We start from the raw sequence: 24,405 nt of genomic DNA, 5'->3' as shown, positions 1-24,405 counted from the left end.
TTGAACTAGCAGCGCAATGGTGTATGCTAATGAACTAGCACTTACAGCTGCTAATGTTTACTCTGCTACAGGTAAGATTAAAGAACAAGATTTTTACGTTTACATAGTTTACATGCCACAATAAAATGCCAAACATCGTTATGGTGTTAACGAGGTAATATCGTTACCTTGACATACCTCTTTGTAGCAGGGAAAAGCTCTTCTTTACTCTCCCTGTCTGAAATTACTCTGTACAGTACGGCGCTGTATCACGTGACTCCAGATCGTCCAGGTCAAACGCGGGAACGGAGCGATTTCCGGATAGATAAAATTTGAACAGGTTTTCTGAACAGCTCATAGTGGCTTGGAAGATGTCATTAATTAAAAGAAAAATTCTTGGGTTGTTACGAGGACAGGATAACCTTCGAAGCAGATGCAAAATTGTGCGATGGATGCAGAAAAAAGAGATTTTGCGCAGAGCAATGAGATGCAACTCATGCAAGAAAAAAAATGAAATTACACAAACGGTCCCAGGGAGACGGATATCAATGGTGAGATTTTGATGGTTGTTTTTAAAACATGGACGTTAAATGCGTTGTAGTGTGTTGCATTCAGTGTAAACTACTTCACATAAGATTTGTTGCTTTGGTTGTCCAAACAAATATTGCTAGGTGCTGCACAAGAAATGCGCATCATCGTACCGATGTTACCTCTTCTGTCCGAAAGGGTCTATGTTTTTTCGTTCCCGGTTATCTCTTCTACAGCACATAGAGTTCATCTACAGGTAAGCTATTGTATTTCCTTTGTATAAAATATAGAAAATATATTTTGTAATTTAAGGGTCACTAAGAAATTATTTGACTATTAATACTAATGAACAGCAGCTATAATAACAGTATGGCTACAAATTACAGAATATAAAATGTAAAGATTTTCTCAGGGACTGAGACTGAGACAGATGGATCTTATTGAGGATGGAGTTGCAGGCAGTAGCAGAACTCTCACCAAGATGACATCCACACTGAGAAAAGTAAGAATGTTACAGTCCTGTTTAAACTCACTTCAAATGATTTTCCAATTAAAGTTGAATTAAGTAGTAATAATAACAATGTTCTTACCATGGCAACATGTCTGTGCTCAAAGTGTGCATCTCAGGGATGACAAAACTTCGTCAGCGTGGAAGACTGCGTGTTGGTGGCCCACACCATTTTGTGATGATAGATGAAAGTAAATTCTACAAAGAATGTAGTTATACCCACCTTGTGTGTACACCTCCTTGTTTCTACACTCAGTGTCTATTTCATTAGTTCTGCTTATCGTATAGGTGTACTTTTTAGATGTACAATTATAGACTGTACATCTGATTTTCTGTATTACCTTGTTGATCAATGTTCAGGACCCCCACATGGCCCAATGGATCAGATATATCAGTGCTGCTGGAATATTTAAAAACTGTATCCACTCAAAGTTCACTCTAAACACTTTTACCTTGCTTGTCAGAGTCAGAGATGATAGCTCATCTGCTGCTGGTCTTTCATCAGTGGTCACAGGATGCTGCCCACAGAATGCTGTTTGGACATTTTTGGTTGGTGGACGATTCTCAGTTCAGCACTGCTGTGTCTTCTGATCCACTCACACCCTAACACACCACCATGTCAGCATCACTACAGTGCTGAGAATGATCCACCCATATAATACTGGTCTGTGATGAATGATGAATAAAGTATACATAGAAACAGATGTACTACAGTCTGTAACTAAACTACAAAGTGCTCCTATATGATACATGAAGGTGATACCAGGACAGTGAGTGTAGAAACAAGGAGGTGGACATAATGAAGTGGCCAGACAGTGAATATCTTATTTTGGTGCACAAGTACTGTTTATTTGCTGAGTAATATTTTTTTAAATGCATAAAATGTGCAATAACCTTATGGGCACAGAACACATTTTCATTTGCTTTCTAATTAAATTACTTCAGTTAGTAAACAATAATGCATTAAATTAGCACAAGTATGAGATCCATAAAAGGATGTTTAAATAATAGTTATTATTGATAACTGAATGTGTCATAAATGTCTGCCAAATGCAATAAAAATATATATAGACATTTATATTAAAATGTTGAAGTGAGTGAAGTCACGTCAAATTTATTTGTATAGTACTTTTTACAACTGAGGTTGACACAAAGCAGCTGTACATTAATACATTTGCTATACATTTAAATATCCACTATAAAAGCTTAAGTCTTAAAAAGAACAGGTGTGATTAACAGTGATTAATATCAGAATGTTGTTAATCAGATTATTTTTTACTCAGTTGACACCATTAATATTTATCCTTTGTTCAAAGGTTCCTCATTTTTATGAATTATTTTCCATACTTTTTAAAGTATAACCGTGGACGTGTAGGCTCTGTCTGGCGACGGAGCAAGAAGTGGGTGCTAGGAATTCTGGAAGTGAGTGCTACCACCAGGAAGCCCATACTGAAAATCGTCTCCAGCAGGTCAAGTGAGCAGCTGCTACCTATTGTGAGGCGCTACGTGAGAAGAGGAACCAGTAATATTACTGATGATCACCATACAGTACAAGAGACATTTTGTACGTCCACTTACCAGGGCCCACACCCAGCACCTGGAGCGGGCTTGGCAAAAATTCAAGGTTGATGTGTGGCGACACTGAGCAAACCGAAACACAAAACTTCTGAAAGAATACCTAAAGATTATAGAGTGGGAACATGGTATAAAAGTCAATGTTAATGAAATAGTTTTGATAAGCATTCTGAATTTTGCAGCACTGAACATCTCATGTCTGTCTAGTTTTGTTACTGATAAAATAAAATGTAGAGAAATTGTATATTTATATGTATTGATATTGGCATGTAGTATGTTTTATAAGTTGCTTTATCAAAGTTGCATATTTATACATACATGCTGTTTTTTTATTAACTGTACATTTGACAACAAATAAACCCATGTTCAATGTCCAAAGATTTAGTCAATGTCCTCTGTTTAGGCATTCTTATACATATGGCAATCCTACTTTACTTAAAGTCTGTGAAGAGCACTTATAGTGATTCATAAGTAGTTAGAAGTTAATATAGAGCTGATCAATAACATCACTTTACCTACAGTCTGTAAGGAGTGCTTATAAATGTTCATTAAATGTTATGTGCACTTACAAAGTCATTTTTATTTTAAATATACTGATGAACATTATAGAGTATGCCAGTGAAAATGGGGTAATCACAGTAGATCTTTATAAAGAATTATGAGAATAAACAAAGCATTTGTTATTAAGCTTTATGATGCTGGTTTCACCAACATTCAAGAGAACAGGAACATACATATATTATAGGGGATTATAGCACTTAATAGCATTATAGTGCTATAAAGCCTTATAATATAGTCTTATAACATGTTATGTGTGTAATTATGAACACTTATGGACAGTTACAAATGCTTATGTCAAACATTATAAAGCCTTATGAATGCTTTATAGGTGTTTATAAATGCCCTTATAATGCATTATAGATACCAGATTCATAGAAAGTGTTACCAAGAATTCTTTTATCATTCTTTCTAAGTATTTTGGCATTCGTTCTGTTTCTCAATGTTTTGTCATTCTCTTTTGTTTCTTATTTTATCATGTTCTCTGTTTCTCGGTATTTTCTCCTGTTTCTCAGTGTTTTCTCCCCTCTGTGTTTCTCAGTGTTTTTTTCTCTCTGTGTTTCTCAGTGTTCTTTTTCTCTCTGTTTCTCAGTGTTCTTTTTCTCTCTGTTTCTCAGTGTTCTTTTTCTCTCTGTGTTTCTCAGTGTTATTTTTCTCTCTATTTCTCAGTGTTATTTTTCTCTTTGTGTTTCTCAGTGTTCTTTTTCTCTCAGGCCCTCTGATGTTTGTCTGGATGGGGCACTGTTACCCTTGTCTGCCATGACGATGAACCCATGAGCGCCACTGGTGAAGTCGTGCCTTCCCTCTGCTCCCATTCGTTCCCATCCGCTCCGGTCCACATGCTCGGATCCTCGCACGACTCCTCGTACAAACACACACTACTGCTCGGATCCTCGCACGACTCCTCGTACAAACACACACTACCGCTCGGATCCTCGCACGACTCCTCGTACAAACACACACTACCGCTCGGATCCTCGCACGACTCCTCGTACAAACACACACTACCGCTCGGATCCTCGCACGACTCCTCGTACAAACACACACTACTGCTCGGATCCTCGCACGACTCCTCGTACAAACACACACTACTGCTCGGATCCTCGCACGACTCCTCGTACAAACACACACTACTGCTCGGATCCTCGCACGACTCCTCGTACAAACACACACTACTGCTCGGATCCTCGCACGACTCCTCGTACAAACACACACTACTGCTCGGATCCTCGCACGACTCCTCGTACAAACACACACTACTGCTCGGATCCTCGCACGACTCCTCGTACAAACACACACTACTGCTCGGATCCTCGCACGACTCCTCGTACAAACACACACTACTGCTCGGATCCTCGCACACCTCCTCGTACAAACACACACTACTGCTCGAATCCTCGCACGACTCCTCGTACAAACACACACTACTGCTCGGATCCTCGCACGACTCCTCGTACAAACACACACTACTGCTCGGATCCTCGCACGACTCCTCGTACAAACACACACTACTGCTCGGATCCTCGCACGACTCCTCGTACAAACACACACTACTGCTCGGATCCTCGCACGACTCCTCGTACAAACACACACTACTGCTCGGATCCTCGCACGACTCCTCGTACAAACACACACTACTGCTCGGATCCTCGCACGACTCCTCGTACAAACACACACTACTGCTCGGATCCTCGCACGACTCCTCGTACAAACACACACTACTGCTCGGATCCTCGCACGACTCCTCGTACAAACACACACTACTGCTCGGATCCTCGCACGACTCCTCGTACAAACACACACTACCGCTCGGATCCTCGCACGACTCCTCGTACAAACACACACTACTGCTCGGATCCTCGCACGACTCCTCGTACAAACACACACTACCACTCGGATCCTCGCACGACTCCTCGTACAAACACACACTACCGCTCGGATCCTCGCACGACTCCTCGTACAAACACACACTACTGCTCGGATCCTCGCACAACTCCTCGTACAAACACACACTACTGCTCGGATCCTCGCACACCTCCTCGTACAAACACACACTACTGCTCGAATCCTCGCATGACTCCTCGTACAAACACACACTACTGCTCGGATCCTCGCACAACTCCTCGTACAAACACACACTACTGCTCGGATCCTCGCACACCTCCTCGTACAAACACACACTACTGCTCCTACTCTGCTTCCTCACCTTCCCACTGTGGGTAGCGAAGCTGCGTTCTAATCTCCACCAACCTTGGACAGATTACTCAGGGATGTGTTTGCCTCACCTGAGCGTGACACGTCTCAGGAGAGTGAGCACTGTATGAGCAGGATAGAGATTTCTCTTTTTCTCATCACTTTTAGAGGTCAGGATGTAAACTAAATCTCAGCATGAACATGTAGGAGTTGGCTTCTCAATCTCTCCCTTTCTCTCACTCTCTCTCTCTCTCTACTCCTTTTTACTTCTCTTTCGTTCCCAGCTTCTCTGTCTCTCTCAGAAACCCTGTTAAGCTTCCTAAGAGACTGCATGCCTGCTTGGGTCTGCTGTCTCTGGCTGTCTCCCTCTCAGACTCACATTACTGATCTTCCGACGTGATGATGGCAGAGAACAAGAACTTCTTCTTCTCTCCTTCTCACCCTTACAACCACATTACATGCAGACTGCAACCTCTTTCACACACACACACGCACACACACGCACGCACGCACGCACGCACACACACACACACACACACACACACACAAGCGCATATTTTTTCAGATAACATTTTAAACTGCTTTTGCAGGTTCTGCAGTGTGACGGGCCGTGTTCGGGCCGTGTTCGGCCCGTGTTCGGGCCGTGTTTGGGCCGTGTTCGGGCAGTGAATCCTATTATTATTTCTGCTGTGCTCCTGTAGACCTGGCAGGTTGTTCCCTGCTCGGCCTGAGTGGGGCGCTCTGGGACTCCAGAGCCCAGCAGGTGAGTGGCAGTTCAGGTGAGGACCCACAGTGTCCTGACTGGGTGAGCAGATAGTTGTGGGTGTGTTCAATGGTCCTGTAGGGAGGAGCCTAGGGACCATTTCCCCTTTATGAAAAGAGTAAGAGCTGAATGCCTGACTCAGTGTGTGTGTGTGTGTGTGTGTGTGTGTGTGTGTGTGTGTGTGTGTGTGTGTGTGTGTGTGTGTGTGTGTGTGTGTGTGTGTGAGTGTGATGTTCTTCCTGCTCTATGTTCCATATGTGAGTCCAACAAGTGAAAAGTGGTAAGACTTTGGAGCAACCTATGATCTACTGTCATCACACACACACACACAAACATACACACACACACACACACACACACACACACACACACACACACACACACACACACACACACGTTTGTATGCAAATCTCACTTAAACATACTGTACACACACATGCAAACACTCATGCATACACAGAAAATAACACATTTCATCCAACACATGCTATCTCTTACACACACACACACACACACACACACACACACACACACACACACACACACACACACACACACACACACACACACACAACACAAATCTGATTCATTTTGTGTTGGGTTATACTGGAAAGACCCATTTATTCTTTATCAGAGCATGCAGACAAAGCTGTGTGGGGCTGCTATCTGGTGTGACACGACAGACAGAAACGAGTCATACACACACACACAGACACACACACACACACACACACACACTCAGTGAGAGTGAGGATGTATACCCTATTTCTGATGTATGGCGTGTGTCTTTCTCAGACAGGTGTGCACTGAGCCATGCCAACACTTCTTGCCAATTTATCATTGCTACCTGCAGCTCTGCAGGGTGACCAACACACTGCCTGCCTAAAACTCCTATCTGTAATGACCCGAGGCAGCTAAACCCAGGGAGAGTCAATGTTCCATATAACAAGCAGTGACGTTATCAAGACGGAGTGCTGTTTACACCCTACAAAGACACAGTAGAGGGTGTCTGAGAGATTCCTGTGGCAGACAGGGTATAGGGTATAACAGGGTATGGGGTGTTACAGGGTATGGGGTATAACAGAGTAAAGGTATTACAGGGTAAGGGGTGTTACAGGGTAAGGGGTAAATACAGGGTATGGGGTGTTACAGGGTATGGGGTATAACAGGGTAAGGGGTAAATACAGTGTATGGGGTGTTACAGGGTAAGGGGTATAACAGTGTAAGGGGTGTTACAGGGTATGGGGTATAACAGTGTAAAGGGTGTTACAGTGTAAGGGGTGTTACAGGGTATGGGGTAAAACAGGGTAAGGGGTATTAGAGGGTAAGGGATGTTACAGGGTATGGGGTATAGCAGTGTAAGAGGTGTTACAGGGTATGGGGTGTTACAGGTTATAGGGTATAACAGAGTAAAGGTATTACAGGATAAGGGGTGTTACACGATAAGGAGTGTTACAGGGTATGGGGTATAACAGTGTAAGGGGTGTCACAGTGTATGGGGTATAACAGGGTAAGGGGTATTACAGGGTATGGGGTATAACAGTGTAAGGGGTGTTACAGGGTATGGGTTATAACAGTGTAAGAGGTATAACAGTGTAAGGGGTGTTACAGGGTAAGAGGTGTTACAGGGTAAGGGGTATAACAGTGTAAAGGGTGTTACAAGGTAAGGGGTGCTACAGGTTATAGGGTGTTACAGGGTATAGGGTATAACAGGGTAAGGGGTGTTACAGGGTATGGGGTATAACAGGGTAAGGGGTGTTACAAGGTAAGGGGTATAAAGAGGTAAGGGGTTTTACAGGGTATGGGGCGTCTATTGCTGGAGGAGAGATTCACGCGGTTGTTTATGTTTCAGAAGCTACGTCTCCTCTCCATGAGCTCCGTCACACGACTGTGTCTCCAATCATTCACATCTAGTGTGGGTGAACCCGGAATGTCTGTCCAAGACGGCTGTGTGAGAGGCAGCTCATTGTAATGGAAAAGAGTCTCACACAACAGACACACACACACACACACACACACACACACACACACGCAAACACACACACATACAGGCCAATGCCAGAACAACAAATGAAGCCTGACGCTGTGTGTGTGTATGCATTTACGTGTGTGTCAGAAAGGTTGGATGCTGGGGTTTCAAAGAAGTGATCTGACGGCTTTTAATCAGCCCCTGCGTCTAAGAGGCTTATTGATTATCATCAGAAACGAAAGACGCACCACAGACTGATGAGGTGACGGTTGGTCGTGTGATTTGCATCGTGAGCAGGTCACAATAATAATGGAACAATCACAGTGAAAACTGGCATTAAAACAGAATTAAAAGAGGTTTCACTCTGTATTTGTTGTTGTAATTTGAGTGTGAAACCCATGTGACGCTGAGAACTGCTCCAAAGGAGCCACTTAGTCTACAAATACATAGACAAATAAACAGTGTGTGTGTGTGTGTGTGTGTGTGTGTGTGTGTGTGTGTGTGTGTGTGTGTGTGTGCGTGCGTGTGTTACCCCCACTACTATGCCATTATCATGTCAGTGACACTTCTGCTCAGCAGTGGTCATGTGATCTTAAACAGACCAATGGTAAATGCCGTGGAGTGTGACTGACAGAGTGTGTTAATTTCAGTGACCCATAACCTCCCACTACATCTGCAGTCATCAGGACTCTCACGACCCCTGTTACACACACGGAGACCACATGGAAGACAGCTGGTCAGATTAACGTCCAGCCAGGGACAACAGAGAAGTGTGGACCCTGGAGCAGAGACCAGACCATAGAGCTGAGACCAGATCATAGAGCTGAGACCGGACCGTAGAGCTGAGACTGGACCGTAGAGCAGAGACTGGATCGTAGAGCAAAAACTGGACTGTAAAGCTGAGACTGGACCGTAGAGCAGAGACTGGACCGTAAAGCTGAGACTGGACCATAGAGCTGAGACTGGACCATAGAGTTGAGACTGGACCGTAGAGCTACAATAAACATGTTTATTCTCCAAGTTGTTGGAACAATTTAAAAAGATTACATTATTTGTCACTTTTGCCAGCACATTCCAGGCATGTGTGTCCAGTGAGAAGGTGGCACCTTCACTCCAGAACCACTCCAGAACCACTCCGGAACCACTCCAGAACCACTCCTGCTTTCTCCACCATGTGGAAGCACCACATAGCTGACAGATGAATCCAGAAGTCTAAACATCTCTGCACACCTGACAGTAAGGAGATGCCGGTCATAGAAGATGCCGGTCACACTTCACTCCGTTCCACCAATGACACTCAGAGCAGGGTGGAGCTCTACCTGACCCACTGGCTGTCTCCGCCCCCGCTGACCTGCAGCAGGTGTTCTACTTCACCTAGAGCAGTAGAGCACCCTACTTCACCTAGAGCACGAGAGCACTCTACTTCACCTAGAGCACGAGAGCACTCTACTTCACCTAGAGCAGTAGAGCACCCTACTTCACCTAGAGCAGTCGAGCACCCTACTTCACCTAGAGCAATAGAGCACTCTACTTCACCTAGAGCAGTAGAGCACCCTACTTCACCTAGAGCAGTAGAGCACCCTACTTCACCTAGAGCAGTAGAGCACCCTATTCACCTAGAGCAATAGAGCACCCTACTTCCCCTAGAGCAGTAGAGCACTACTTCACCTAGAGCAGTAGAGCGCCCTACTTCCCCTAGAGCAGTAGCTCACACTACTTCACCTAGAGCAGTAGAGCACCCTATTCACCTAGAGCAGTAGAGCACCCTATTCACCTAGAGCAGTAGAGCACTACTTCACCTAGAGCAGTAGAGCACTACTTCACCTAGAGCAGTAGAGCACCCTACTTCACCTAGAGCAGTAGAGCGCCCTACTTCCCCTAGAGCAGTAGAGCACCCTACTTCACCTAGAGCAGTAGAGCACCCTACTTCACCTAGAGCAGTAGATCACACTACTTCACCTAGAGCAGTAGATCACACTACTTCACCTAGAGCAGTAGATCACACTACTTCACCTAGAGCAGTAGAGCACCCTACTTCACCTAGAGCAGTAGAGCACTACTTCACCTAGAGCAGTAGAGCGCCCTACTTTCCCTAGAGCAGTAGAGCACCCTACTTCACCTAGAGCAGTAGATCACACTACTTCACCTAGAGCAGTAGAGCACCCTACTTCACCTAGAGCAGTAGAGCACCCTACTTCACCTAGAGCAGTAGAGCACCCTATTCACCTAGAGCAGTAGAGCACCCTACTTCCCCTAGAGCAGTAGAGCACTACTTCACCTAGAGCAGTAGAGCGCCCTACTTCCCCTAGAGCAGTAGCTCACACTACTTCACCTAGAGCAGTAGAGCACCCTATTCACCTAGAGCAGTAGAGCACCCTACTTCACCTAGAGCAGTAGAGCACTACTTCACCTAGAGCAGTAGAGCACTACTTCACCTAGAGCAGTAGAGCACCCTACTTCACCTAGAGCAGTAGAGCGCCCTACTTCCCCTAGAGCAGTAGAGCACCCTACTTCACCTAGAGCAGTAGAGCACCCTACTTCACCTAGAGCAGTAGATCACACTACTTCACCTAGAGCAGTAGATCACACTACTTCACCTAGAGCAGTAGAGCACCCTACTTCACCTAGAGCAGTAGAGCACTACTTCACCTAGAGCAGTAGAGCGCCCTACTTTCCCTAGAGCAGTAGAGCACCCTACTTCACCTAGAGCAGTAGATCACACTACTTCACCTAGAGCAGTAGAGCACCCTACTTCACCTAGAGCAGTAGAGCACCCTACTTCACCTAGAGCAGTAGAGCACCCTACTTCACCTAGAGCACTCTACTTCACCTAGAGCACTAGAGCACTCTACTTCACCTAGAGCAGTAGAGCACCCTACTTCACCTAGAGCAGGACGCTCTAGTTACCTCATCTGTCTGAACAGCTGAAGATTAACCCCACTTGGGCTATGTGTTCCAACAGAGTGCTACACACTGCAGCCAATGACACTCACACACACACACACACACACACACACACACACACACACACACACACACACACACACACACACACACACACACACACACACTGCACATGCACACTTTGTTTGTGCTGGCCAAACTAATGGCTCTCTCTTTCTCAATCAATCACTAAAATTAGAAACAAGCCTGTGAAACACATCCACTAGAAGTGGGCAAACAGCATCTCTGTCTCTTGTTTAAAAAGCCACAGCTGAGTTGACAAACGCCATCACCTCCCCCCCCAGTGTTCCCAGACTCTCTCTCCAGGAGACAGAGAGACAGCCTCAGATCTCACGCCGAGCTGCCTGGACCTCCACCGATTAAACACAATATTAATTACACGAAGGCTCTAAAGGCAGCAGCAGTGAGCACCCAGGGCAGCGAGGGAGTCCGAGTTAAAGGCCTCGTTATTATCAACGTGCTTTCAAGGACCATTGGCTGGTCATGTGCCCTCTTCTTTAATGCTTGTTTCACTCAGGCATAATCACTTTTTTTTCTTTCTGAGAATGATTACATTTGACCTCTCCGAACTAGTGTACACACCAAGATGGAGGTTAAATTAAAACTACGTCTACGTTCCTGATTCAGGGCTGTTTGGCGTCTCCTTGAGCTGTGTGCAAGTATAAATGTGGAAGTGGTTAAAATAGAAGGAGGAAGAGTGGATATTTCTGTTCCATGACTCCGTGGAAGGACTGATCGTGTCCATTGTTAAATGACGCAGGTGTGGGTGGGTTGATCCACGGTGCAGCTGATGTGAGATTATATTTAACCCAGATCAGGAGGGTAATGTATCTCAGAGGTGAAGCCTTGAGGAGCCTGGGGAGCTCGTGTGTGGAATATTCTGGAGGGATTTGCAGAAGCGTAACAGGACGTCTAGTGTGTATGCGTGTGTGTGTGTGTGTGTGTGTGTGTGTGTGTGTGTGTGCCTGCGCGTGTGTGTGACACAAACAAGGCTCTTATGAACGATGGTCACATTCCATTTAAGACCCCGTACAGACGTTGTCGACACTGGATGCTTTCAAACCCAGAAGGGCCCCAGGCCTGAGCTGGAGATAGTGGAGATCTATGTCATATGTTTCGTCACACGCTTGTCCCGCCCCTTCTCATCCAGCGCGTCCAATGGGGAGAGGTCAGGGCGTGGTCTCACAACGCAGCCGCTGCCATAATCTCCGAGTATTTACTCTCAGCATGGGAATGTGGCTGGCCCCGCCTCTCAGAGTTACCCTCTGTGTTTGGCCTGGGCCTCTGTTTGGTCTGTTTACTGCTGGGAAAGTAAATGGGTGAAAGGGTGGAGACAACCATCATCTCCACCTCATGGGCTCTCCACAGCCGACTGTATTGGTCTGAAGAGTCATGAGAATTACAGCAGCAGAGCGAGAGACCTCTGGTTGCATATGAATTGGGTCGTGGGAGGAGCTACAAACACCAGCCCCTCCCTGCACCAACCCAGCTGTGTTATAGACCTGCACAAACCCAGCTGTGTTATAGACCTGCACCAACCCAGCTGTGTTATAGACCTGCACCAACATAGCTGTGTTATAGACCTGCACCAACCCAGCTGTGTTATAGACCTGCACCAATATAGCTGTGTTATAGACCTGCACCAATATAGCTGTGTTATAGACCTGCACCAACCCAGCTGTGTTATAGACCTGCACCAATATAGCTGTGTTATAGACCTGCACCAATATAGCTGCGTTACAGACCTGCACCAACCCAGCTGTGTTATAGACCTGCACCAACCCAGCTGTGTTATAGACCTGCACCAATATAGCTGTGTTATAGACCTGCACCAACCCAGCTGTGTTATAGACCTGCACCAATCCAGCTGTGTTATAGACCTGCACCAACATAGCTGTGTTATAGACCTGCACCAACCCAGCTGTGTTATAGACCTGCACCAATATAGCTGTGTTATAGACCTGCACCAATATAGCTGTGTTATAGACCTGCACCAACCCAGCTGCGTTATAGACCTGTATCAATATAGCTGCGTTACAGACCTGCAACAACCCAGCTGTGTTATAGACCTGCACCAACCCAGCTGCATTATAGACCTGCACCAATATAGCTGAGTTATAGACCTGCACCAACCCAACTGTGTTATAGACCTGCACCAGCCCAGCTGTGTTATAGACCTGCACCAACCTAGCTGTGTTATAGACCTGCACCAATATAGCTGCGTTAGACCTGCACCAACCCAGCGATGCTTAGACCTGCAACAACCCAGTTGTGTTATAGACCTGCACCAACCAAGCTGTGTTGCAGACCTGCACCAACCAAGCTGTGTTGTAGACCTGCACCAACCAAGCTGTGTTGTAGACCTGCACCAACCCAGCTGTGTTATAGACCTGCACCAACCCAGTTGTGTTACAGACCTGCACCAACCGAGTTGTGTTATAGACCTGCACCAATATAGCTGCGTTACAGACCTGCAACAACCCAGTTGTGTTATAGACCTGCACCAACCCAGCTGTGTTATAGACCTGCACCAACCCATCTGTGTTATAGAGCTGCATCAATCCAGCTGTGTTATAGACCTGCACCAACCAAGCTGTGTTATAGACCTGCACCAACCAAGCTGCATTGTAGACCTGCACCAACCCAGCTGTGTTATAGACCTGCTCCTGGAGATCCAGTCTTTTGCCAGGGCTTTTCAGCCACATCACACTAGCCTCTAATTGTCCAGTTGTCCCAGAATCCTTGATCAGCTGGGCCTGGTGATCATGTATGTTATACCCGTGTCGGAAGTCACTAGCAGATTAGCAGAGCAGTCAGAGCACCACTGGACTCCTACCATAGACTGGCTGTTAATTTACTACAGCACCCTAAACCACCTCCAGATGGAAGTAATTTCTCCACTCTTACGAGGATAGCTGCTTAAAAGGGAGCTATTACCCAAAGCATGGGACGTCTCTGGGGTGATTGTTTATGGCACGTGGGTGTGGAAGAAACAGGGTAGAGCGACTGAATGACGGTTTTAATCTGGTCTCTCCTGCAGGACTGAGAGCTCCTGTGTAAATCCTACAGACTCCAGTCCCAACTGAACTCACCCAGTATCATACTCACAGGAAACACACTCAGCAGCCCAGTAACACACACACACACACACACACACACACACACACACGCGCACACATACACACGCACACACACGCACACACGTGTGTGTGTGTGGGTGTGTGTGGGTGTGGGTGTGTGTGTTTTCAAGGCAGACAGACACATCTGTGTCAATACTACAGCCACCTGTCTGTCTGTGTGTCTGACTGCGTCTGTCTGCGTGTCTGTCTGCGTGTCTGCATGTCGATGTGACAGCTGCTGTCTACATGGCCACCCAGTGCCTAAAATGGCCATGAAAAGTTTTAAGCCGAGCAGAAGAAGTAGAGGAGCACAAAGCACACAAAGCCAGGCAAACTGGGAATACTGGGAATACTGGGAAAACCCAGGAGCAGACTTGTAAAATGGTCCAGCAAAAATGTCATAAAAATGTTTATGAACAACATTATGGTACAGGGTATGAGCGCACACACACACACACACACACACACACACACACACACATATATATACACACATACGCATACACACATACGTACACACGCACATACACACACCTACATTAGGGTGAAGGGTTTGAGCACACACACACACACACACACACGTACATTAGGGTAAAGGGCAGAAGCACACACACACACACACACACACACACACACACACACACACACACACACACACACACACACATTTGTATTCCTGTAGCTTTTATAATGTGATAGCACCACTATTACACCACCACTTCACCATACCAGCTGGGTAATGATGAGGTACAGTCTGTATCCGCACACCCCACACACACCGCACACCCCACACACTCCGCACACCCCACACACTCCGCACAAATGAGTCTATGACACAGCTAATAAAGCAGACTGTGAATGCATTTTATATTTGTATCATGTCATTTCCAGTTTTTCAGAGCTGTTGGCTACTGATCCCAAAACCAGTACAAATAGGAAACCTGGCCAGAGTTAATAAATAAGAAATGAACATTATGCAGGCATTATGGGTTCTGAGTACGTGTTGTCATGGAAACACATGTAAGTACATACACACACCAACACAGAGCACAGACATCGTAATACATGCATTACACAAATAATTACGCCTCCCCAAACACAAACATACTGCCATATACCTTTACTAGCAGTGATTCATAAACATGAATACACATACATGACTCCGTTAATACGGTGGTATGCAGGATCAGGTGCTACTGCTGGATCAGCTCATCAGGTCATGTGCAGAGGTCATAGAGATCAGACCTAACAAACCCCTACAAACCCCCCCGCAGCCGAGATAATACAGAAACCACATCAAAGGAAAACCAGGGACACTATCACAATAAGACCATTACAGTGAGACCATCACACTGAGACCATTACTGTGAGACCATCCCACTGAGACATTACAGTGAGACCATTACAGTAAGAACATCACACTGAGACCATTACAGTGAGACCATTACAGTGAGACCATCCCACTGAGACATTACAGTGAGACCATTACAGTAAGACCATCACACTGAGACCATTACAGTGAGACCATCCCACTGAGACATTACAGTGAGACCATTACAGTGAAACCATTACAGTAAGACCATCACACTGAGACCATTACAGTGAGTCCATCCCACTGAGACAATACAGTGAGACCATCCCACTGAGACCATTACAGTGAGGCTATCCCACTGAAACAATACAGTGAGACCATCCCACTGAGACCATTACAGTATTCCTATGCTCTATACCATGCTACTCAACTCACAGAACTATATCACTGTACTACTGTAGTACATCAATGGTTATAGTACCTCACAGTAAACTTTGATTTCATCCTGATACAATACAGCATCCACATCATATATTTACAGAACTGCTAGACTACCCCTTGATGAAGAAGGTTATATACCCCAGAAAGAGACCATCATCATCGTCAGTAGGGTCAGAGCAAACAAATGCAAACTTATGACAACTTCAACAGCACATCACTGATGTCACCTTCAACATCTACAGCACGTCACTGACGTCACCTTCAACATATACAGCACATCACTGACGTCACCTTCAACATCTACAGTACGTCACTGACGTCATCTTCAACATCAAATCAAATCAAATATATTTGTATGTCACAAAGCGCTTTACAGGATTTACAAGGTTAACAATACTATGGGTCCAAACCCCTAATGAGCAAGCCAAAGGCGACAGTGGCGAGGAAAAACTCCCTATGATGGTGGGGAATAGGAAGAAACCTCGGGAGAACCAAGACTCAAAAGGGAACCCATCCTCCATTGGGCTCCAGGTGTTCGCCAACACCACCATCACACGTCCCTTCTCCAGACGATGGAGGGAGCTGGTGGTAACATTAATGGGGGAGCATGACAGGGGTGGATACATCACTCCAGAAGGTCCAGAAAGTCCTTCCCCCGCTGTCAGGAAGACCATCACAGTGAGACCATCATGGTGAGACCATCATGATGAGACCATTACATTGAGACCGTTACAGTGAGACCATCATGGTGAGACCATCATGATGAGACCATTACATTGAGACCATTACAGTGAGACCATCATGGTGAGACCATCATGATGAGACCATTACATTGAGACCGTTACAGTGAGACCATTATGGTGAGACCATCATGATGAGACCATTACATTGAGACCGTTACAGTGAGACCATCATGGTGAGACCATCATGATGAGACCATTACATTGAGACCGTTACAGTGAGACCATCATGGTGAGACCATCATGATGAGACCATTACATTGAGACCGTTACAGTGAGACCATCATGGTGAGACCATCATGATGAGACCATTACATTGAGACCGTTACAGTGAGACCATCATGGTGAGACCATCATGGTGAGACCATTACATTGAGACCGTTACAGTGAGACCATCATGGTGAGACCATCATGATGAGACCATTACATTGAGACCGTTACAGTGAGACCATTATGGTGAGACTATTACAGTGACACCATTACACTGAGAGCATCACAGTGAGAACATGATGATGATACCATTACAGTGATACCATCATGATGATACCATCGCAGTGAGACCATCCCAGGGGCCGGCACCTCTCCACTGGTCACCACCGTGTTCAGGCTGCTGGTACGGTGTTCAGGACAGGCAGTGTTGAGGACTAACCCTGCTGCGGCTAACGTTCCTTCTGACACACCCGGCTAAGCTCACCAACGCAGTTGATTGCATGTTAAATATGAGACGATAGTGAACTGTGCTACTGTAGTGGTGTAGCCGTAGATAACAGGAGTTACTGAGAAAGCTGTGCTGTCTGCCCACAGCCCTGACAACACGTAGAAGAACCCTGTAAAAAGGTTCTATTTGTGTGTGTGTGTGTGTGTGTGTGTGTGTGTAAGACATTCCCTCTGGAAGAGAGCATGTGTCTCGGTTATGTTATCACTAACAGCGTTGTTGTAATACCAACACACTTCACTGACCTGGGAACAGGTGCATGTGCCTCAATGATGTTATCACTAACAGGGTTGTTGTAATACCAACACACTTCACTGACCTGGGAACAGGTGCATGTGCCTCTCACTGCTGTTAGCCCTGTGTACACTAAGTCGTTACACTACCTGATTACAGGTAACGTTTCCACATCAGGAAGGACAAGAGTCCCATCTGCTGTGTTTTATTTTAATTCCATTTCACTTTAAATCTCATGAATATTATCATTGTCGATGAAATGTAATGATCTCCTACTCCATGAAGGCGTGACTGAGAAGACCATGTTCCTGGGTTTGGAAGCATCTCACAGAATAAAAGGAGTATTGTAACTCAGAAACAGGACTTTTATTTTAGCCTACTGTTAAACCCTTTACTGTCTAAAACATGAAGTATGACTTTTATTCTAGCTTCCTGTTAAACCATTTACTGCCTAAATCCTGAAGTTAAACCATTAGCTTTCTGTGCAATGTTCACAGTTCATGTGTCTCTGGGGAGAACTGGTCATCTGTGCTGGGTTTTTGGGTCATTGGTCATGGATGTGTCGTAAGTTCAGTTACATTCTTCTGTCTGTATGTTCTCATGTAGAGCAGAACGCAGAGGTTCTGACAGCAAAGGTTGTAAACACTACTGGAACCACAGGAGTCATGAGGTAGCGTGATGGAACAGATCAGAGTGAGGCTGAGATCCAGTGACTTCATCATCACTCCCATAAATAGCTGCACCATGAACCCCCCCCCCCCCCCCCCCACACACACACACACACACACACACACATGCACACACATGTGTCTCCCTGTCTCTCTCTCTCTCTCTCTGCCTCTCTGTCTGTCTGTGTCTGTCTGCCTCTCTCTCTGTGCCCCTCTCTCTCTCTCTCTCTCTCTCTCTCTGCCAAACAGCACATTGATCCCAGATTCTGCAGCACACACCTCCACTCTCCTGGGCTGCTGTGACATGTCTGTGTGAGACTGTTGGGAACTCCATTAAACACAACCCTCCTCCCTCACTCACACACACTTATTTGGTTGGTGTGTTCTGCCAGTTGGAGAGTGTTGATACAGTGGGGCCTCTCTCTCTCTTTCTCTCTCTCTCTCTCTGGCTCTTTACACACACACAGCTCCATGCATAAGCCAACTGCCTCTTGCTCCAGTAGCCGATGGCAACCTGATCTCTCCGAGTTATCTATCCCTTTCCCACTCTCTCCTGCTCTATTATTTTCTCTCTCTCTTGCTCTCTTTCTCCCTCTATCTCTCTCCCTCTCTCCCTCCCTCCTTAACCCTGGTCAGCGGTGTTCTGTGCAGTCCCCAGAAATGCTATGGACACTGAAACACCTAGAACAGCCCAGCAGAGATCAGCAGAGAGTCACTGTGTGTGTGTGTGTGTGTGTGTGTGTGTGTGTGTGTGTGTGTGTGTGTGTGTGTGTGTGTGTGTGTGTGTGTGTGTGTGTGTGTGTGTGTGTGTGTGTGTGTGTGTGTGTGTGTGTGTGTGTGTATGAATCAGCTGAATCATTCACATAAAAATGACCAAGCAGTATTTTTAGTAAACAAGCAACAATTACCCCCCAGAGAGAAACTCCCGCGTGTGAGTAATGAATCATCTATTAAACACCATCCACTGTATTTGAACCCTGAGACACAAACACTGCGTGAGGCAGAACGCAGAACTGCGTATGAAGTGCTATAAATACACCTTAGCCTTGAGAAACAACACCCCCCTAACCATGTCTGTTAACACACTCTTAAACGCACTTGTTAAAAAACAAACGCGCAACCTCACGACTAAATGAACTTTAAAGAACGACCTAAAGAAACGGGCCTGTGTCGGCCCGGGTGCAGCGGCTCTGGGGAGAATACATTCTGTCGTCAAGGAGACAAGAGTATGAGTCTGAACAATAAACTGGCCATTAGCGCCATGCTACGTAGCTCATTAGAAATGTCCGTGTCTAGGTGCACACCGCAGGTGACCTCTGACTTTGGCTTCCTTTAGTACAGCAGAGAGAGACGTGAGCATGTTAATCAAGCACAGCACGCTTGATCAACCATATCAACAAGGAAAGAACGCAAATGAAACCATCACTCATATAAAACTATCACAGGGATATTTGACTATTTTTATTTGTGATGTGAGAACAGAGAACAGGACACCAATGGGATTGGTGAAGAACTCCAGACACATTCAAAAATACTCATTCAAATTCAAATACATTCAAATTTCAGTCAGTGGATTTTTCTATTTTTTTGGTTTGTGTGAGAGCCACCAATACAGTTAATAAACACATACATATGTAGTAAACACACACACACACACACACACACACACACACACACACACACACACACATTATATATGTATACACACACACACACACACACACACACACACACACACACATACATATGCACTAAAGGGTTACGTAGGCAGAACGTTTTATATTAGGTGCAAAACTCCTAAAAGCTGACCAAGCTGCTCACTGAACTAAAGCTCCACTCACAGATGAGATACAGCCAAAGATTACACACACACACACACACACACACACACACACACACACACACACACACACACACACACACACACACACACAATCACACACTGATTACAGCCCTTATGTACGTTTGGGACTCATAGACCTAGATGATAACCCATAATGTGCTGCAGCTTGTCCACACACACACACACACACACTTACTTACACAGAAAAGCATGTATTCGTAACCAAACACACACACACACACACACTACCACAACACTCTGTCTCACATTTACACATTAAAGCATGTCTTCATAACCCAACACACACAACTACAACACTCTCTGTCTCACATTTACACATTAAAGCATGTCTTCATGACCCAACACACACACACACACACACACACACACACACACACACACACACACACACACACACACACACACACACACACACACAGTCCCACAACTCTCTCTTACATTTATACACTAAAGCATGTGTTTATAATCAAACACACACATGCACACATACAAACACTTTTAATGCACTTTGACATAGACGAAGGAGCCCACTGTGATCAGATACTCCTGTGTGCTCTTACCTGTGCTTGTCCGCTCCTCGGAGACCCGATGTAAGCTGCCAAACGTCCCAGTCCAGCCGATACGTCCGTAGCTGAGACGCTACACGGCTTCAGAGAAAGGGCTCCGGTCACGTAAGGGAGCAGCAAGCTTGAGCCGTAGTGTCCATGGGGCAGCCGCGACAGAACCGGAGAGAGAAGGAGAGAGGGAACGAGAGAGTGCACGAGAGAGAGAGAGAGAAGGAGAGAGAGAAGGAGCTGTCATAAACTTTTCGCCTGACAGCTCATACCATCTGCATACTAGGGGTCTCCAGGGGGCGGTGGTGTGTGTGCTGGGGGTGTGACAGCTCTCAGCAGTGCCACATGGGTCCCAAAAGCTCTGCCCCCCTCCCCACACACACACACACACACACACACACACACACACACAGGCTGCCTGCTGCCGAGGGAATCCAAACACACACACGCAGTGCTTACTGCCCGAGTGAGAGGAATCCTCGCTCTCACAGAGACAGTCAGTCAGGCACAGACAGAGCAAGAGGGGGGAGGGAGAGATGGAGAGAGAAAGAGAGAGCGAAAGAGAGAGAGAAAGAGAGCAGGGCGGTAACTGGAAGCTGTTTGAGGAAGTGTGAGATAGGAGGGAGCTCAGTACAGCCCACACACTCCCTGAGTGGTTTCATATTCCACTTAGACAACTGACACACACACACACACACACACACACAAATCTCCTCTCCGTGCCCTCACTAAACACACACACAATTTTGACTACCTGCAAATATCCATTTACTTACTCCTTAAAGAAACCACACACACACACACACACACACACACACACACACACACACACACACACACACACACACAAACACACACACACACACACACACAATGAACAGGTTTAGCAGGACTTTAGTACTCTGGACTCCAGAATTACCTCAACACACAATTTCCACCAAACCTGCTGCTACCCACCTGACTGAGCATGTACCTCTCTAGGGTAGTTACCTTCACCTGTCCCACAGGAACCTCTCTAGGGTAGTTACCTTCACCTGTCCCACAGGAACCCCTCTAGGGTAGTTACCTCACCTGTCCCACAGGAACCCCTCTAGGGTAGTTACCTCACCTGTCCCACAGGAACCCCTCTAGGGTAGTTACCTCACCTGTCCCACAGGAACCCCTCTAGGGTAGTAACCTCACCTGTCCCACAGGAACCCCTCTAGGGTAGTTACCTTCACCTGTCCCACAGGAACCCCTCTAGTTACCTCACCTGTCCCACAGGAACCTCTCTAGGGTAGTTACCTCACCTGTCCCACAGGAACCCCTCTAGGGTAGTTACCTTCACCTGTCCCACAGGAACCTCTCTAGGGTAGTTACCTCACCTGTCCCACAGGAACCCCTCTAGGGTAGTTACCTCACCTGTCCCACAGGTACCCCTCTCTGGTGTCTAGGGACCTTTGCCTGTCCCAGTTTTAACAGTATGTGTGATGAAGCCGGTTTCACACATTATGAAGGCAAATCAGTGTGTGCTGCCTTTAATCTCACTGGTCTGGAGGGAAATGTTCCCCCATTGTGTTCCATCCCACTCATCTGTCAATCATCAGCCACAATGATCTTCTCCAGGCCAATGACATCACTCAGAACAGTATACTTTACTTCACTTTATGGCAGAACAGTATACTTTACTCCACTCTATACCAGAACAGTAGTCTTTACTTCACTCTATGGCAAAACAGTATACTTTACTTCACTCTATGGCAGAACAGTAGGGCTGGCCCGAATAGCGTTTTTTGAGCTCCGGATATTCGGCACTGTTTCGAAGCGAATATCCGAAGCTTCGTTTTTAAATAAGACGGATTAAAAACGGATTATATTAAGAATATAAAATACTTTCTAAACCAGGGGTCGGCAACTGGCGGACCGCGGTCCTGATCCGGACCCGAACGCAGTCATGTCCGGACCCAATCTCATTCCTGATTAACTGTATACGGACCCAAATGCCATCCCATCCGGACCCAGAATTGTTAAAAATATTTCTTAATTTTGACGGGAGAATTCATTTTAAACCGGAGCATTTATTTCAGCGCTATTGAAAATATTGAAAATAGCGCTGAACTCCGTCACGAGTGTTATGCTCCCCCTCCCGCTTAAGTGCAAAACCACAAAAAACAGCTATTTAGCTACGCACTGCACATCATTAAACTGAAATCGGCCAACAACAACACAGTTTACAATGACTTTCGTCCACTGTAATATAATTAACAATGTTTAAGAATATAAAATACTTTCTGGACAAACGATTTTTTTTGTTTCAAGTATAACCCAAGTACTAAAACACAAAAACACAGCTATTCACTGGGCCGGCTTGCGCAGCGGAGCAGCCGCCGCGGACACTGGGCCGATGTGCGCAGCGAAAAAATCGGGGGGGAAACACAAAAAAGACATGAGACGTGGGGAGAAACATTCTGTAAACAACAAACATTTAATAACTTCAAAAGAAATCAATATTAAATTATTATAGATTACAGGGAAGCCTAAACAAACGCCAAATTTAATAACGGAGCACACACATTAAAAATACCTAATACCTAATGCATTTTGCCTCTCATATACCGCCATTAACCTGAACGGAACTGTAACGTTAGAGTGAGGCGGAGCTAAGAAAAAAAAACACGAATATCCGAATACCAAAATTAAAAACCGAATACCTACTCAATGACCGAATATCCGAATATTCGGGTCCAGCCCTACAGAACAGTAGTCTTTACTTCACTCTATACCAGAACAGTATACTTTACTCCACTCTATTCCAGAACAGTATACTTTACTCCACTCTATAGCAGAGCAGTATACTTTACTCCACTCTATTCCAGAACAGTATACTTTACTCCACTCTATACCAGAACAGTATACTTTACTCCACTCTGTAGCAGAACAGTATACTTTACTCCACTCTGTAGCAGAACAGTATACCTTACTCCACTCTATACCAGAACAGTATACGTTACTCCACTCTATAGCAGAACAGTATACTTTACTCCACTCTATACCAGGGGTGAGTTTCCCAAAACGTTCTTAGCGCTAAGTACTTCGTAACCTCGTTCTTACATACGAGGTTAAGAAGTACTTAGCACTAAGATTGTTTTGGGAAACTCACCCCAGAACAGTATACTTTACGTCACTCTATGGCAAAACAGTATACTTTACTCCCCTCTATAGCAGAACAGTATACTTTACTCCCCTCTATACCAGAACAGTATACTTTACTCCACTCTATGGCAGAACAGTATACTTTACTCCCCTCTATAGCAGAACAGTATACTTTACTCCACTCTATAGCAGAACAGTATACTTTACTCCACTCTATACCAGAACAGTAAACTTTACTCCACTCTATGGCAGAACAGTATACTTTACTTCACTCTATTCCAGAACAGTATAACTTTACTCCAATCTATACCAGAACAGTATACTTTACTTCACTCTATTTCAGAACAGTATAACTTTACTCCAATCTATACCAGAACAGTATACTTTACTTCACTCTATTTCAGAACAGTATAACTTTACTCCAATCTATACCAGAACAGTATACTTTACTCTGAGTGTCTCTTGGTGGATTTCAAATGAATGCTGTATCTGTCTTATGCTAATATATTTTGTAGCTGCACAACTAGATCTGTACTTCATTATAGAATTATGTGATGTATGAAAAATGACTATGTAGATAGACATCAAT

The 24,405-nt window shown here is 45.4% G+C and overlaps 1 protein-coding gene and 1 long non-coding RNA gene across 2 annotated transcripts in view; one reads left to right on the top strand and one right to left on the bottom strand.

Annotated features, from left to right (window-relative positions):
- arhgap24 (Rho GTPase activating protein 24) overlaps positions 1–21,218 on the bottom strand; it is a 129,650-nt gene extending 108,432 nt beyond the window's left edge. Inside the window, exon 1 of the mRNA XM_076988933.1 lies at positions 20,691–21,218. The gene's annotated coding sequence lies outside the window, so the exon portion shown is untranslated. The remainder of the gene's footprint in view (positions 1–20,690) is intronic.
- On the top strand, positions 636–2,914 carry LOC143490290 (uncharacterized). Its single transcript, XR_013124918.1, has 3 exons — positions 636–763; positions 920–1,009; positions 2,372–2,914. It is a non-coding gene; the product is annotated as an uncharacterized LOC143490290 (long non-coding RNA).
- Positions 21,219–24,405: the final 3,187 nt, after the last annotated feature.

The sequence above is a fragment of the Brachyhypopomus gauderio genome, unplaced genomic scaffold, assembly GCF_052324685.1.
Source record: "Brachyhypopomus gauderio isolate BG-103 unplaced genomic scaffold, BGAUD_0.2 sc64, whole genome shotgun sequence".
In the NCBI taxonomy this organism is placed as follows: domain Eukaryota; kingdom Metazoa; phylum Chordata; class Actinopteri; order Gymnotiformes; family Hypopomidae; genus Brachyhypopomus; species Brachyhypopomus gauderio.
The sequence above is the reverse complement of the archived record's forward strand: the minus strand, read 5'-3'. Positions and strand labels throughout refer to the sequence as shown.